The following is a 17,210-nucleotide window of genomic DNA, read 5'->3' as shown; positions in this document are numbered from 1 at the left end:
GTTCAGGAGGGTAATACGGAACGCCGTGCTGGATCCCAACGGCCTCGTATCACTAGCAGTCGAGATGAAAGGCACCTCATCCGCATGGCTGTAACGGATCGTGCAGCCACGTCTCGATCCCTGAGTCAACAGATAGGGACGTTTACAAGACAACAACCATCTGCACGAACAGTTCGACGACGTTTGCAGCACCATGGACTATCAGCTCGGAGACCATGGCTGCGGTTACCCTTGACGCTGCATCACAGACAGAAGCGCCTGCGATGGTGTACTTAACGACGAATCAGGGTGCACGAATGGCAAAGCGTCATTTTTTCGGATGACTCCAGGTTCTGTTTACAGCAACATGATGGTCGCATCCATGTTTGGCGACATCGCGGTGAACGCTCATTGGAAGCGTGTATTCGTCATCGCAATACTGGTGTACCACACGGCGTGATGGTATGGGGTGCCATTGGTTACACGTCTCGGTCACCTCTTGTTCACACTTGGAACAGTGGACGTTACATTTGAGGTGTGTTATGACCCATGGCTCGACCCTCCATTCGATCCCTGCGAAACCCTACATTTCAGCAGGATAATGCACGACCGCATGTTGCAGGTCCTGTACGGGCCTTTCTGGATTCAGAAAATGTTCGACTGCTGCTCTGGCCAGCACATTCTCCAGATCTCTCACCAATTGAAAACGTCTGGTCAATGGTGGCCGAGCAACTGGCTCGTCACAATACGCCAGTCACTACTCTTGATGAACTGTGGTATCGTGTTGAAACTGCATGGGCAGCTGTACCTGCATCGAAGCTCTGCTTGACTCAATGCCCAGGCGTATCAAGGCCGTTATTACGGCCAGAGGTGGTTGTTCTGGGTACTGATTTATCAGGATCTATGCACCCAAATTGCGTGAAAATGTAATCACACGTAAGTTCTAGTATATATTTGTCCAAAGAATACCCGTTTATCATCTGCATTTCTTCTTGGTGTAGCAATTTTAATGTCGAGTAGTGTATAATGTCATCTTAGAGTTCGCCGTCTCTGTATGGTCGGAGTATCCGCTGCTGCCAATTTAGCCGAAGACTTGTCACTTCAGTTTGTTTACTGCGAAAGGTTTACTTTGTCAGCGTAGAAAGGAAAGCGAGCACACGAGTTCGCAAGTATAACAGAGATCCCGCGGTACTGCCGGTACATGCGCAACCGTTGAACATGATTACTGTGTACCAATACAATAACCAATAGGTTTATATATTCAGGGTAGTCATAAAAGTCTGAAAATGTGTAAGGGTGTTGCAAGGTAGGTTGCGCTGAATTGTTAAGAAAATATTGGACACGTTGCGGCATTTCCGACTTAATTAGCATTCAAGTTAGCCAATCAGGCCGTTGTGCGCGCAAATAAAGCGGTCCGCCGGACACGAATAGTTATTCTTACAGTGTAGGCGACAGCGCACGAGACTGCTTAGTCCTTGGCTCTGGCTCGATCCTTACTAACGTACCATTTCCAATTTTTTCCAATTTTCGTATCGCTTTCGTGTCCGGTTTTAAGAGCCCAAACGAAGAACACTTTTGGCGACACCGTCTCTGGAAAGCTACGTTACTCGCTATTAGCCCATAAACGCAGGTCCCAATGAGCAAAAGAATACACAAATAGCGCGCATTTTGGTGGCAGAGATGTTGCTCTGTGCCTAGTTTTCATTTGATAGAGCACATATATTTTCTCATACCAGAGGTGCAATAAATAAAAGTGCAACCAGTTTGTTCGCATTGGAAAATCTTCGCGGTTTCCTTCTGAAGTGTGGTCTGTAACATCGAACTTTTCCCGGACATCTGCCTTCCTTTTATGGAGCACATTTGCCGTTCTATAGGCTGCATCATTTAATTTTAATCGTACACCCTCCACACCCCCCCCCCCCCCCCCCACCAAAACAAAACAAAACAGCTTCAGTGCAGGCCATCTGATCCCAACAATCAGTTATTTCGCGCTGTCAGTATTACTTACAACAGCATGATCATTCACTCAACTTCAGTACGAAGTCGTGGCTAGGCTTACTGCAGCACGGTGTAGTAAGGGAGAACAAGTCGACGAATAGGAAGCCACCGCAACGCCGCCGTTCTCATACTCGCCGTAATCGCTGAACTACAGTGGGAAGGAAGGAAGGCAGTGGAGCACTGACGCGCTCACTTTCTAATCACATGTGTGTGTGTGTGTGTGTGTGTGTGTGTGTGTGTACTTAAAGTGCTAAACAGTGGCTTATTAGCGCCTTTACTAAAATAGTCTGAGATGAATGTGGTTAAAACAGTTGAAACTAAAAAAAAAAAAAAACACAAAATATTATTTGACTCAAAATTAAAATCATTATTCCCATTTTCACTTTTGTTCATCTATGCAGCTATACCCAATAATGAACGATGTAAGCTTTTCCACTTTTTCAGTGTTAAATGTGCTGTTAAAATCCTTCTGAACGGTATAGAAAGTGAAGTATGGTTTGCTAATCAGTTACAATTAAACAGGACGAGACACTCCTTAAAATTTTCTCCCTTGCAGTTCAGGGAGCAAATCAGACATCTCATGAAGTCTTGAGGGTCATACCACATTTGTCTCATTGTAGGCTACAATGCAGGACAGATCAGTTGGGAAACTAACCTCTGACATCATATCTAAATATATATTCAGTTAAAATGAGGTGTACCGTAATCTGAATGCCATATACAGCGCACATTGGACGGCCATCGTGCTCGCACAGGAGACTGTGTCGTATCTGAAGGCAGGCGAGAAGAACGTCTTGTCGTTTCAGTGGTTGGAAGGAGGTGCGCCACTGCCTAGTAGTTGGTTTTACTGACCACAGCTTGTTGTCCATCACTTCCAGCCACTCCTCTTTCCATCGATACATCTGCCTGGGCCTCAACGGAGAGAATATAGCATGTGGTCGCACAACGCATTGAAACATCTGATTTAGAAGACTCTCGCTTGGCTGCCATATTTGCAAATTCATTCTTTTCAATTCATTTATGGCGTAGAGTACACCACAGTGATAATCACTCCTACTCCATTTCTTCCTGTCATCAATCCTAATAAGTAGTAAATTACATTATGTATTCGTCTGAATGCAATTCTCCACGTTCATCAAACTTTACCTCAGCAACCCATTCCAGACTCGTATTATTCTTTTTCACCTATCTTTTAAAGTTTTATGGTTTTGCTGCTTGTAGCAGTGTTCTGACCTTCCAGGTTCTGATCCTTGTTTAGATACTGCCTCTCCTTTCAGGCTGTTCCTTGAGGAGATTTGAGCAGAGTACTATTTTAATTCAGTATATCAATTTAGTTTGAGAGCAAACATATTTGCCTTCCGCAGTTCTTGAGGCTACCCGTAACATGGGACACAGAGGCCTTTTGCAACCGCCCACTTCGAGTCAGACGCTGCAGTGCCGTTGGTCCACGGGAAGTATTGCATTTCCCTCCTACCACCCGTATCTGTCACGCATTCCCCTTTCCGCCCTTTAGGATTAAAGGCTCCCTTGGGGGCCCGAGGAAATATGTACCTACAAATACGTCAAGCATAATTTAGAAGGCAATACTTACAGCTTATTTTTATCTAATTCGTTGTTTTTTTTTTCTAAGCACTATTAAGATTAAAAAACTGTGTCTTCCTCTTGAATAGAGATGACTTTTCACTTTTAAGAAAAGATTATTTGATGGAAATTGTTTCTCAGTTGATTTTATTGTTTATGCCCATTATAGGCTTACTCTTGGTCCAGATATTGTAAAAGTTAAATTTCTTTCCGCTTTCAGATATCTGGCTCTTTCATGAACAAAAACTGTCAAATTCATCACAGATTATTTGCACTGATCCACGAAATTAAAGAAACCAATTATATAAAAACTGACAAAAGCACAAAATTCACTACTGTAAAATGAATGAGCGCCACGAGAATAGATCATCTTCAGCTGTTAGCTAAAGAACTATCACAGCTGTGCAGAGTGTTCAAGGACGAATATTCAACATTAAAGTTTTTGACAGGAACGATCATTCGAAGCAAAAGAGTCTTGTAAACATGGGATCTAAAGCGCCTTCCTTATGAGCTATGAGCACTTACCCATCACCGCTACTGTGAAACACATCTCTTCCATTGAACAAATGCTCATAGCTCTTAATCTATGTATTTTACAGCTCATGTTTACTAGACAATGTTTATTGCTTTACTTATCGAAATATATGGAAAGAAAAGAGCTTGCCGTCGACAAGACTTGTTTGACAGGATTAAAGATGAAGATGTTTGCTAGACTTTTCGCTTTGATTGATATTTCCGGTCATATTCTTGAATATCGTCCATTCCTCCTGGGACACCCAGCGTAGCTGTATTTACAGGCCAAAGTGAAGAAGAGTTGTTAAAAATACTCTTCAGTTAACATACCCCACTTAAGCCAAAATATGCATAGTCTTATGATTTAGTGTGGTAAATGGCTTAGTGAATAAAAAGATTTACCATGCTAGCCTTATTAGAAATAACTGCGGCGAAACAATGGGACAAAGCGGATGTATTAGCTTCAATTAATATAAATTCTGAGGAATGTCAGATCAATTTCAGTCAGATAATAGACACTTAACAAAATTATTCGGAAGTTGGTCGTATTTCGTCCCACTCAGAATTTTTTCCTCTAGTCGTATGAAAAATGCGTAAAAATGTAATTAATGTAAATTCCGATACATCAGAAGTCTATGTCTTCGATACCATTAGTATGGAAGAATTGGTGAGAATTTCTTCAAGATGAAATATGCAGTTTTCTTACTGCTGTGCTATCCATACATGTTTCAGCACTTCACGTGCTATCCTGAGGAGGTTTTGTTTGCTTTTCCGTCTCATATAAAGCTATCAGTTATTTGTGTGGTAATTTCAAAAACACCACATTTTATATAACTTGTCGTGGTTTCCGATGTTGCTATATTGTATACCGTTTTATTAGACATGTTGAAATACTTTATTTGTTTTCGTAATAAAATAAAATGTTTGTGTGTGTGTGTGTGTGTGTGTGTGTGTGTGTGTGCGCGTGTGTGTGTGTGTGTGTGTGTGTGTGTGTGTGTGTGTGCGTGTGTGTGTGTGTGTGTGTGTGTGTGTGTGTGCATGTTTAAAACAATGATAGTGAACAAATAAGTTTAACACATATAATACAAGGGAAAACGGAACAACAGCATCGGAAAACTTAGCAGGCTAAATAAATATGGTACATTGTTAGCACAAAACAACTGATAGTGTTGGGAGGAGACGGAATAGTCAAGAAACCTACTGAAGACAGCTCATAAATGGCTGATATTTGTACGGCTGAAACAAAAACGTGCCTGGCATTAGTTGGATATTCCCAATTTTTCTTTGAGACCATGGAAATTAAGAAGAACTACAAAATCCAAGAGATGGTTAAAAGGTTAAGGATAAGGTTTTAATCATTTTAACTGAACAATGAAAGAATATTGTTCTTAACACAGAAGTAAGACTACGAACGTTGCATAAATGTGTAAATCAGTAAAACTTCTTCCATAGTGAAATGTCTATGTTTCATATTACATCAACACTACGCTGTGTGAAGACACATTACTGTTTTGACGTCGTTGATATGTCAGCGTTACGAGAGGCATAGTTGAGATTAAGTACAGGAGTCGGTCAATGCACTGTTGTGGCCTACGTCAAAATTTTTGATCTTACGTCTTTGTCCTCGTTTAAACAAGAAATCAGTGAAACAGAAAACTGTAAAAATTTTTTTAACTATGCGTGACTTCGTACACAGAAGAAACATATTTTGCGTTAGAGGGTACCGAGAAAGAGCTGAACTGCTTACGTGTGGAAAAACACATTTGGGGCTCCTTATAGATAAAATATGATTTCAGATCAAATTTGAAATACTAATATTCCAACAGCGGTTCTTGTCATTATGAATGGCTACAGACCAAAATTATACAGATACTTTTCTTAGTAAATTCGTTTGATTTTTGCGGTAGGAATGTCATTATTTGTGAACTCAAGGGTCCAGGCAAAACTGTGGATTTTAGCATTATAGGTCGCACCGCTCTTAGATTCCGAGACCAACAGAGCATCTTCTTTGTGTCGCAAAAAGCTATTGTCTGCAACTATGAAATTAAGCTGGTAACGAATATAGTTTATGTGTATTTCAACGCAGCATCGCTGTTTGAAAACTTGACATAGATTTTCTCGACTCAGGAAATGAAATGAAGAAGGATCTTTCATTAGCGCTCGCATGAGACTATTCTGGTGGTATCAAAATTTTATGTCCTTTTCTTCCGGTTTCTGGCTGGTCTGATGCAATATTCAATTTTTCAATGCCATCTACGTCAGCTGTTAAGATTATCTGCAGTTAGTGCGGTGCTGTAATCGTACTGTCGTAACTGCTGGCAGTGCTATTGTATCTCAAGTTCATACAGAGGAAACAGGTGAGTCTTGAGAAGACCTAACAAAGGCAGTGCCATGATGTCCTTCATTTTCCGTGAAAGAACAAGTTGAATGTCAAGAAGAATGGAAAGGGAGAGAAAATTAAAGAAGTCTGAAAATTGCTCTTTCATCTCGCTGCGAAAAAGTTCCTTTATAAATGAAATCCTGCGAACGAAATATGTTCAATTTAAAGAACGTGAACAGAACCTCTGCCGCACGGTAGAAGACAGGAACCTGCAAAACTCTTGCTGCATCAGAAAGTGTCGAATTTATGAGAAATAACACAGACTGCCCAATCAAACGTCGGCCGGTGGAGAATAGGGGCACTGATGGACAGCACAGTATGCAATGATACAACTTGAGTGATAGCTTTTTACAAAGAGAGAGAGAGAGAGAGAGAGAGAGAGAGAGAGAGAGAGAGAGAGAGAGAAAGAAAGAATTGAAAAGATCGTAAACGATGAAAGCTGACTGTCGTATTTGCACCTTCCATCCCCGAATTATTTTGCGTGCCATTAACTAGCAGGTATACTGCAAAGATCCGTTCCGTACTGAGCTATCGATTTCTGAAAAGATAATAGCCTTTGGTAAGCAATAAGGTGCTCCGATGTCTCCGAGTCTTCCGGTTCCACGGTCCAATAAAATATGAGCACGGGCGGAAAACACACAAAGCATTTCGCAGTGATAATCTTGCCTTGCCCGACTGCTGGAGCCGGTTGGTGTACGGCCCACTGCAGTACGGTAAGTTGCAATACGGTTGTGTCAAAAAGCAGCACATTTGCTGTCAAAGTCAGTTGTTCATTCGCGAATAACGTGCTGCTAATGCACAGCTCTTTTTCTGGTTCTCTTTGCGAGGCATGAAGCGAATATTTTCACGAGATCTTTCCGAAATTTTAGAGAGTGTTTTCGATGTTGAAATATTCCTTCTGTGGCTTTGTGAAGAGGGTGGTCATCGATGCTCAGTAGCGAACTTGTTTGTTATTAAGTAGGAGGAGGAGGAGGATATTAGTGTTTAACGTCCCGTCGACAACAAGGTCATTAGAGACGGAGCGCAAGCTCGGGTGAGGGAAGGATGGGGAAGGAAATCGGCCGTGCCCTTTCAAAGGAACCATCCCGGCATTTGCCTGAAGCGATTTAGGGAAATCACGGAAAACCTAAATCAGGATGGCCGGAGACGGGATTGAACCGTCGTCCTCCCGAATGCGAGTCCAGTGTGCTAACCACTGCGCCACCTCGCTCGGTCTATTAAGTAGGCCTTTTAACTCATCACATTCCCTGCCTATGAGTTTCATCCAATATTTCTCGTTATGTAAGCAAACTTTCTATTGTTTCAAGAATTCATGTATTGTAGGCTTTTGTGCCACATGTCTTAGGACTGATGTAGTGTATGCCCTCATGGCTACATCTGGTGACTAACTATACGATTTTAGACTCAAGTATTTCCGAAATCATTCTTCGACCAGTACGATGTCACTCAGCAAAGTGTGTAATTTATCACCAGTAAAGGCACCTATTGTAACACGTTTTTATCAGGTTGTGTTCTAGTCTTTCTTTCCGGTCGGTACAAATTTTGCAATTGATTTTTAACTAGCTTCACTATTAGCTACGGTCTTGAAACTTTAAACATAGTTCAGAACTGGATAACAACGCAATAATGTGGGCCAAGAAAAACCTGCCTACGATACTGGAGGGAGTTGGGGTATGGGTGAAAAAGGAGTGACAAAGAAAAATACTGGACTGCTCCGCTGTCCAATTACAGTCCGTGCATGATGGCTGTGCTTCGCAGGTTGCGTGACAGCCCCTACAGGTGCAATGAGAGTAAACAACCGCTGCGGAAACGATCTGCGCCAGCGCATTCGATTTACAGGTGCACGTCTGTAACGCCTGAACCACTTTCTACCAACTTGAATCACTGACAACCTGGAAAAAAATTACTTTGATTCTGTAACACCCTGCAGCTGGGGATGGTGGTGAAAAGGGGTGATGTAAAAACAGAACTCACGAACGCCCGAAGCAGTTTCACTCAAATGTGGTATATACATGACTGATTATACTACGTTTTTATTAACTTGCTCTTCTCTGTATGTTTGTCAGTTGGGTACAAACTTGCACCTGATTTTAAACTAACTTTCCGATGAGCCAGAGACTTCGAAACTTTTAGCATAGCTCAGAACTGGATGACATTGCAATATAAACTTCCTTTCCTTTTGTGGTGTACTTTGTGTACCAGCCATTTCCCCCTGTTCCCCCTCCATTCGTGAATTGTTCGCTAGAAGAATGGTTGCTGATAAGCCTCAGTGAGAGTTCGATTCTCTATAATTTTTACCTTCAAGGTTTTTTTCGCGAGATTATGTAGTAGGAAGCAACGCACTGGTTTACTCAGTTGAAGAGAAACTGAAATAAAACTGAAATTTACAACATATCTCTGCTGTAATCACATCATGATGTTTGATATCGACTGAAATATTTAAATAAATTTAATTGAAAATAAATTTTTAGTACAACACGTTTTTATATCGGCCTAAAAAATACAAAATGACTTCTTCAAGCCTTATACTGATTCGTAGCTCCATACAGATAGTTCTGAAACTTAGAGGCTGTGAATTTTTAGTAGCTATATAACTATGAAAACACTCGTAAGACTGATAATGAAAACGGGGGCGCATGCAATACCCATGCATGAACAGTTCACCTCCTAACTATTATGTGTTACTTGCACCACACGTTTTCCGTTACGAATCTCACAAGAATTTTCATAGCAATTAAAAATTCTGTAAGTTGTCTCAATAAGTTTCTATATCATTGCAAAGTTGTAAGGTACTTTTTGACTCATCCTGTATTCAAAGGCCGGCCGAAGTGGCCGTGCGGTTCTAGGCGCTGCAGTCTGGAACCGCAATACCTCTACGGTCGCAGGTTTGAATCCTGCCTCGGGCATGGATGTGTGTGATGTCCTTAGGTTAGTTAGGTTTAAGTAGTTCTAAGTTCTAGGGGACTAATGACCTCAGAAGTTGAGTCCCATATTGCTCAGAGCCATTTGAACCACTTTTTTGTATTCAAAGCCGATCAAACTCGAAGTGTATCTCTTGGGTATGTTTACCTTTAAGTCTCTTTTTTTGTAGGTTACAGCTGATTGAAGTTGCAGCCAGTTCGCGTTATTTCATAAATTCATGGGTCTAACACGTTGCATGTAAACCGATTTCCAAACTAGACAGTAAGTTGCAATTCAAATTACATTACCATTACGAATATCAGCCAGCTACACTATTCCTTAAATGATTTCTATTTTATATATCATCCATGATTAGCCCATTTCGGCATATTGCCATCCTCAGGTACTTAAGTAAACGACGGTCTTAATATAATGGTTAGTAATATGACCAGAAAAGTTATAATACATCATTAGATGGTTTTACCTTACGTATCGTTAGTACCATGTCCTGTCCCTTTTTTCTTTTTTTGTCCTTAGATGTACGCTGGAGACGTATATCTGACCTTAGTTGGTTCAAATGGCTCTGAGCACTATGGGACTTAACATCTATGGTCAGCAGTCCCCTAGAACTTAGAACTACTTAAACCTAACTAACCTAAGGACATCACACACATCCATGCCCGAGGCAGGATTCGAACCTGCGACCGTAGCAGTCGCGCGGCTCCGGACTGATCTTAGTTGGTTTTTATGTATAATGTTTTTTCTCTTGACAGCTTCGGTGACAGCGGGTCAGCGATATAACATGTTTACATAGTTGCTATTATAAACAAGTGATGTTTGGAAATTCGGTTGCTTTTAATTCTTTTTCTAGGTTTGCTTCTAATTATTTTTTGTCTGAGATTTGTTTTAGTTTTATTTGAGGTTTATGTTGTATTTTTATTATCTCGTAATAATTTAGATATTATCTAAGATTTGTGAAGTTTTCTTGGCGTTATGTTTTTGTTTTATTCTATTCATGCTGTTATCATTGCTACTATGGATACGTGTTATTTAATGTCAGTAATTTATTACTTTACCCGTTTTCTTTACTTATAACATGAATAAAGTTTTTTATCTATTTATTGTGTTTTGGGTCGGTTTGTTCATTTGGTAAATCTGTGGGGCTGCCGTGTGCACGTGAGTATATATCTATTTGCTCAAGGACGTTCATGAATGCTTCCTTTTGCATATTATGGAGGACTGTTTTAACATCTACAAACAGAAAAACACGACTTAAAATCGCTAAACTAAGCGCTATAGATCCTCCATATTACGCAAAAGGGAGTAATCATGAACACCCTCGAGGAAATAGAGATATGTTCACAACCATACAGCAACCCCAGAAATTCACTGAATGAACAAACCGACCTAAAACCAAAAAAAGTAGATAGAAAACTTTATTCACATTATAAATAAAGAAAAAAGGTAAATCAATAAATCGGTGACACTAAATAACATATCCATAGTAACAGTGATAACAACATGAAGAGAACAAAACAAAGACGTAACGCCAAGAAAACATCATAAATTCATAGACAGTAAGAAAATTATTACGAAAAAATAAAAATATAACATACAAGTTTCAAATAAAACTGAAACAAATTCCAGAGAAAAACATAATTAGATCCAAATCTATAAAAATAATAAAAAAGCAGCCGATTTTCCACAAATCACTTGTTTATAATTGTAGCTACGTACACAAAAAAATGGTTCAAATGGCTCTGAGTACTATGGGACTTAACATCTAGGGTCATCAGTCCCCTAGAACTTAGAACTACTGAAACCTAACTAACCTAAGGACAGCACACAACACCCAGCCATCACGAGGCAGAGAAAATCCCTGACCCCGCCGGGAATCGAACCCGGGAACCCGGGCATGGGAAGCGAGAACGCTACCGCACGACCAGCTACGTACACATGTAGTATTGATGATCCACTGTCATCCAAGCTGTCAAGAGAAAAACAGAACACATAAAAACCAACTAAAATCAGATGCACGTCTCCAGCGTACATCTAAGGAAAAACTAATAATTCTGAAACAGAAGACAGGATATGGCAGCAACGATATTATATGTGAGGTAAGAACACCTCACGGTGTAGCTTATAGCTTTTCTGATCGTAGTTACAAACCATTGTATTAAGTCTATCATTTACACTGCTGGCTATTAAAATTGCTACACCAAGAAGAAATGCAGATGATAAACGGGTAATCATTGGACAAATATATTATACTAGAACTGACATGTGATTACATTTTTACGCAGTTTGGGAGCATAGATCCTGAGAAATCAGTACCCAGAACAACCACCTCTGGCCGTAATAACGGCCTTGATACGCCTGAGCATTGAGTCAAACAGAGCTTGGATGGCGTGTACAGGTACAGCTGCCCATGCAACTTCAACACGATACCACAGTTAGTTAAGAGTAGTGACTGACGTACTGTGACGAGCCAGTTGCTCTGCCACCATTGACCAGACGTTTTCAATTGGTGAGAGATCTGGAGAATGTGCTGGTCAGGATAGCAGTCGAACATTTTCTGTATCCAGAAAGGCCCGTACACGACCTGCAACCTGCGGTCGTGCATTATCCTGCTAAAATGTAGGGTTTCGCAGGGATCGAATGAAGGGTAGAGCCACGAGTCGTAACACATCTGAAATGTAACGTCCACTGTTCAAAGTGCCGTCAATGCGAACCAGAGGTGACCGAGACGTGTAACTAGTGGCACCCCATTCCATCACGCCCGGTGATACGCCAGTATGGCGATGACGAATGCACGCTTCCAATACGCGTTGACCGCGATGTCGCCAAACCGGATGCGATCATCATGATGCTGTAAACAGAACCTGGATTCATCAGAAAAAATGACGTTTTGCCATTCGTGCACCCAGGTTCTTCGTTGAGTACACCATCGCAGGCGCTCCTGTCTGTGATGCAGCGTCAAGGGTAACCGCAGCCACGATCTCCGAGCTGATAGCGCATGCTGCTGCAAACGTCGTCGAACTGTTCGTGCAGATGGTGGTTGTGTTGCAAACGTCTCCATCTGTTGACTCAGGGATCGAGACGTGGCTGCACGATCCGTTACAGCCATGCGGATAAGATGCCTGTCGTCTCAACTGCTAGTGATACGTGGCCGTTGGGATCCAGCACGGCGTTCCGTATTATCCTCCTGAACCCACCGATTCCATATTCTGCTAACAGTCATTGGATCTCGACCAACGCGAGCAGCAATGTCGCGATACGATGATCTGCAATCGCGGTAGGCTACAATACGACCTTTATCAAAGTCGGAAACGTGATGGTACGCATTTTTCTTCCTTACACGAGGCATCACAAGAACGTTTCACCCCAGGCAACGCCGGCCGACTGCTGTTTGTGTATGAGAAATCGGTTGGAAACTTTCCTCATGTCAGCACGTTGTAGGTGTCGCCACCGGCGCCAACCTTGTGTGAATGCTGTGAAAAGCTAATCATTTGCATATCACAGCATCTTCTACCTGTCGGTTAAATTTCGCGTCTGAAGCACGTCATCTTCGTGGTGTAGCAATTTTAATGACCAGTAGTGTACTTACAGAGCACCTGATGGCAATATGCCAAAACGGGGTCATCGTGAATTACTTATCACATATAAACGATTTAAAGAGCAGTGGATCTTGGTGATATTCGCAATAATCATGAAATTAGAACACATATTTGTCACTGCGGACGCCAAGGAACAAAAGTTGCCACTTAAAGCTTTTTGTGGACGGGTTAGGAAGTGACGTTGCTACGACAAAGTTCTGGAGTATGCAGTGGTTCCGCGGACGCATCCGCGCCCAGAAGGCGTCGCCCTACAGCATTCCTGCGGCAGTCTGTGGTTTGGTGCAGGTAAGGAAGCGCCAGGGGCGCAGCAGGGTAGTTGTGCGTGGGGCCACGGCGGACCAAGTTCCGGGGAGCGGGCGTCGGCACACAACGGGCGTTTGTCGGCTGCTCGTCTCGTCGCCGTCCCGCCTCGGGCATTTCCACGCCGCAGCCGCAGACGCGGGCGTGCCGAGATGCCGTTCCTCGCAGCAATTAACTGGAGCCGCGCCGCCCAGGCGCGTCTCTTGCGTCAGAGTTGCCTATTAAGCTAACTCTCTTCCACATTTACGCTCACCTTCCACCTGACTAATTCACCGAGAGCACTAACATCCGCCGCTGCAGCAGCGTTATAAGCAGCACGGACGTCTGCTGGAGTCAGAGTGTGTAAACTCGACTCTGCAGATATATACGAGGCGAGAAAGAGTCCCGCCCCTCATTTTAATTTGTACTGCGTCGTACTCACGAGGGAACCTCCCCATCGCACCCCCCAAGTCGGCACAGTGGATAGGCCTTGTAAAAGTGAACACAGATCAATCGAGAAAACAGGAAGAAGTTGTGTGGAACTATGAAAAAAATAAGCAAAATATACAAACTGAGTAGTCCATGCGCAAGATAGGCAACATCAAGGATAGTGCGAGCTCAGGAGCGCCGTGGTCCTGTGGTTAGCGTGAGCAGCTGCGGAACGAGAAATCCTTGGTTCAAGTATTCCCTCGAGTGAAAAGTTCAATTTTTTATTTTCAGACAATTATTATCTGTCCGTCCGTTATGTTTTCATCACTTTTTGGGAGTGATTATCACATCCACAAGAAAACCTAAATCGGGCAAGGTAGAAGAATCTTTTTACCCATTCGCCAAGTGTACAAATTAGGTGGGTCGACAACATATTCCTGTCATGTGACGCACATGCCGTCACCAGTGTCGTATAGAATATATCAGACGTGTTTTCCTGTGGAGGAATCGGTTGACCTATGACCTTGCGATCAAATGTTTTCGGTTCCCATTGGAGAGGCACGTCCTTTCGTCTACTTAATCGCACGGTTTTGCGGTGCGGTCGCAAAACACAGACACTAAAGTTATTGCAGTGAACAGAAACGTCAATGAACGAACAGACAGATCGTAACTTTGCGAAAATAAAGAAAGTAAACTTTTCACTCGAGGGACGACTTGAACCAAGGACCTCTCGTTCCGCAGCTGCTCCTTGATGTTGCCTATCTTGCGCATGGACTACTCAGTTTGTATATTTTGCTTATTTTTTTCATAGTTCCACACAACTTCTTCCTGTTTTCTCGATTGATCTGTGTTCCGTTTTTCAAGGCCTATCCACAGTGCCAACTAAATCTGAGGGGGGTGTAATGGGGAGGTTCCCTTGTCAGGACAACTGACAACTGGGTTACTGTTCACCAGCAGATTGTAGTATCTCTGGCTCTTAAAATCTACACCTACATTACTACTCCGAGATTCACACGTTCGTGGCTGGTAGAGGAACCACTTTCACACTATTTGGGTTGAGTACTTCAATCGGTAAAAACGGAACACTTACAGGATCACACTTCACACTATTTGGGTTGAGTACTTCAATTGGTAAAAACGGAACACTTACAGGATCACTTTGATGTCCGCCCGTTGGTCTGTCTCACTGTTTGTGTGACTGTTCAGAACCATTTATCTAAGGAACGAGTAGACGTACCAAGTTGAAATTTATGTCACATATTAAGGTCTACGATCCCACGGCGATGTAAAATGGTGAATACTCTGAGTCAAAGCAATCAAAATATAAGATCATTTATGTCATATATTTTGATATCGCAAACGCACAAATCAAAACCTACAGCGTACTTCTCGCTGACCTATAATCATGAGCCGGCCGGTGTGGCCGAACGGTTCTAGGCGCTTCAGTCTGGAACTGCGCGACCGCCACGGTCGCAGGTTCGAATCCTGACTTGGGCATGGATGTGTGGGATGTCCGTAGGTTAGTTATGTTTAAGTAGTTCTAAGTTCTAGGGGACTGATGACCTCAGATGTTAAGTCCCATAATGCTCAGAGCCACTTGAACCATTCGAATACCAATTGTCCCATGCCAACTGCAATCTTAATTGGCGATGTGGTTGGGTCAACATGTGAACACATAGGGGTGGTCTGCGGCGGAGCTCCATATTCAAAATGTACGATGGAATTGAGCGTTTTTCGTCATTCGTCGAGACCCCTTGCGGGGCAGGTCCGGCCGCCGTGGTGCAGGTCTTATTACATTCGACGCCGTACTGGGCGGCCTGCGCGCCGGATGGGGATGAAATGATGATGAAGACAACACAACACCCCGACCCTGAGCGGAGAAAATCTCCGACCCAGCCAGGAATCGAACCCGGGCCCGTAGGACGGCAATCCGTCACCCTGACCACTAAGCTATCGGGGCGGACAAAATGTACGATGAACGGTGTGCTTCGAAATACTTGTGCGTGCACCAGCATTTTGCTTTTTAGGCAGAGATGCCACAGATCACCATCTATTCTACTTTGCGTAGCAGACGAGCCTCCGAAACCCATGTTCTGTGAAGAGTCGTGGACGTCCTACCATTTAGAGACTGGTGGTAGTTTCACTGTCATTCTACCTGTTTACCGTAGATGCTCACGACAGTATCACGTTAACATTCGACCAGCTTCGCCGTTTTCGACGTACTCGTTCATAGGTTCTACGTAATAATAATCTGCCCTCAGTCAAAGTCACTTACCTCAATGGATTTGCCAATTTGCAGCTCATATTGTAAGTAGGCTGTTTAGGTTTTTATGTTGGTAACGTCACGTAGCGCCCTGTATGAAAATCACTGACTGTGCTGTGTGCGGTCTGTGGCTGGTTTACATTGTTGGAATTTGCTATTGTAGTGTTGGGCAGTTGGCTGTTAACAGCGCGTAGCGTTGCGCGGTTGGAGGTGAGCCGCCAGCAGTGGAGGATGTGGGGAGAGAGATGGCGGAGTTTTGAGAGCGGACGATCTGGACGTGTGTGGATCAGAGACAGTAAATTTGTAAGACTGGATGTCATGAACTGATATATATATATATATATATATATATATATATATATTATGACTTTTGAACACTATTAGGGTAAATACGTTGTTTGTTCTTTATCAAAATCTTTCATTTGCTAACAATGCCTATCAGTAGTTAGTGATTTCAGTAGTTAGACCCTTTTATTTAGCTGGCAGTATTGGCGCTCGCTGTATTTCAGTAGTTCGAGTAACGAAGATTTTTGTGAGGTAAGTGATTCATGAAAGGTATAGGTTATTGTTAGTCAGGGCCATTCTTTTGTAGGGATTATTGAAAGTCAGATTGCGTTGCGCTAAAAATATTGTGTGTCAGTTTAGTGATGATCAGAATAAGTAAAGAGAGAAATGTCTGAGTACGTTGAGTTCTGCTCAGCTGTTTGAAAATCAAATAACGTAAGGGGTTTACCAGCACAATAATTCACTAATTTTTCTAAGGGGACGTTTCAATATCTTCGCTAGAGTGACCCCCCGTCCGTGTCTGCTCGGCTTATGTATTTTTGTTACGCATCACGTGCTCTTACCGCTTCCAAGTAGCATCGAACGTCGCATTGGGTAGTGGTCACAATGTTTTGGCTGACCAGCGTATACTGCAGTTGTGGAACTCTCAAGTTACATAGTGTTAGAGTCATCGGAAGAAGATCTTACGATTTATCTAAAGCAGTGTCCGCCCCGGTAGCTGAGTGGTCAGCGTGACAGACTGTCAATCCTAAGGGCCCGGGTTCCTTTCTGCATCTCTTATGTAATATGACAAAATTTTCTCTCTTCTTCAATTAGGTATATTCTGTAGTATACGTAAAAAAAAAAAAAAAAGTTTCTTCCACTTCTGCTCCACCTATCATGGTGACGTTCCTTCATACTGTCCCACTAAACAGTGTAACTAGAGGAAGAGATCAAACCAGAACACACAATGTGCCTGTGTCATCACAACTGCATCACATACAGA

The 17,210-nt window shown here is 42.6% G+C and overlaps 1 protein-coding gene and 1 pseudogene across 3 annotated transcripts in view; one reads left to right on the top strand and one right to left on the bottom strand.

Annotated features, from left to right (window-relative positions):
- LOC124787937 (disintegrin and metalloproteinase domain-containing protein 11) overlaps positions 1 to 17,210 on the bottom strand; it is a 1,045,780-nt gene that overhangs the window by 896,119 nt on the left and 132,451 nt on the right. The gene's annotated exons all lie outside the window — the stretch shown is intronic.
- LOC124788534 overlaps positions 13,174 to 17,210 on the top strand; it is a 145,448-nt pseudogene continuing 141,411 nt past the window's right edge.

Source organism: Schistocerca piceifrons, chromosome 3, assembly GCF_021461385.2.
Source record: "Schistocerca piceifrons isolate TAMUIC-IGC-003096 chromosome 3, iqSchPice1.1, whole genome shotgun sequence".
Taxonomy (NCBI): Eukaryota; Metazoa; Arthropoda; class Insecta; order Orthoptera; family Acrididae; genus Schistocerca; species Schistocerca piceifrons.
This window is presented reverse-complemented; position numbering and strand designations above follow the sequence as displayed.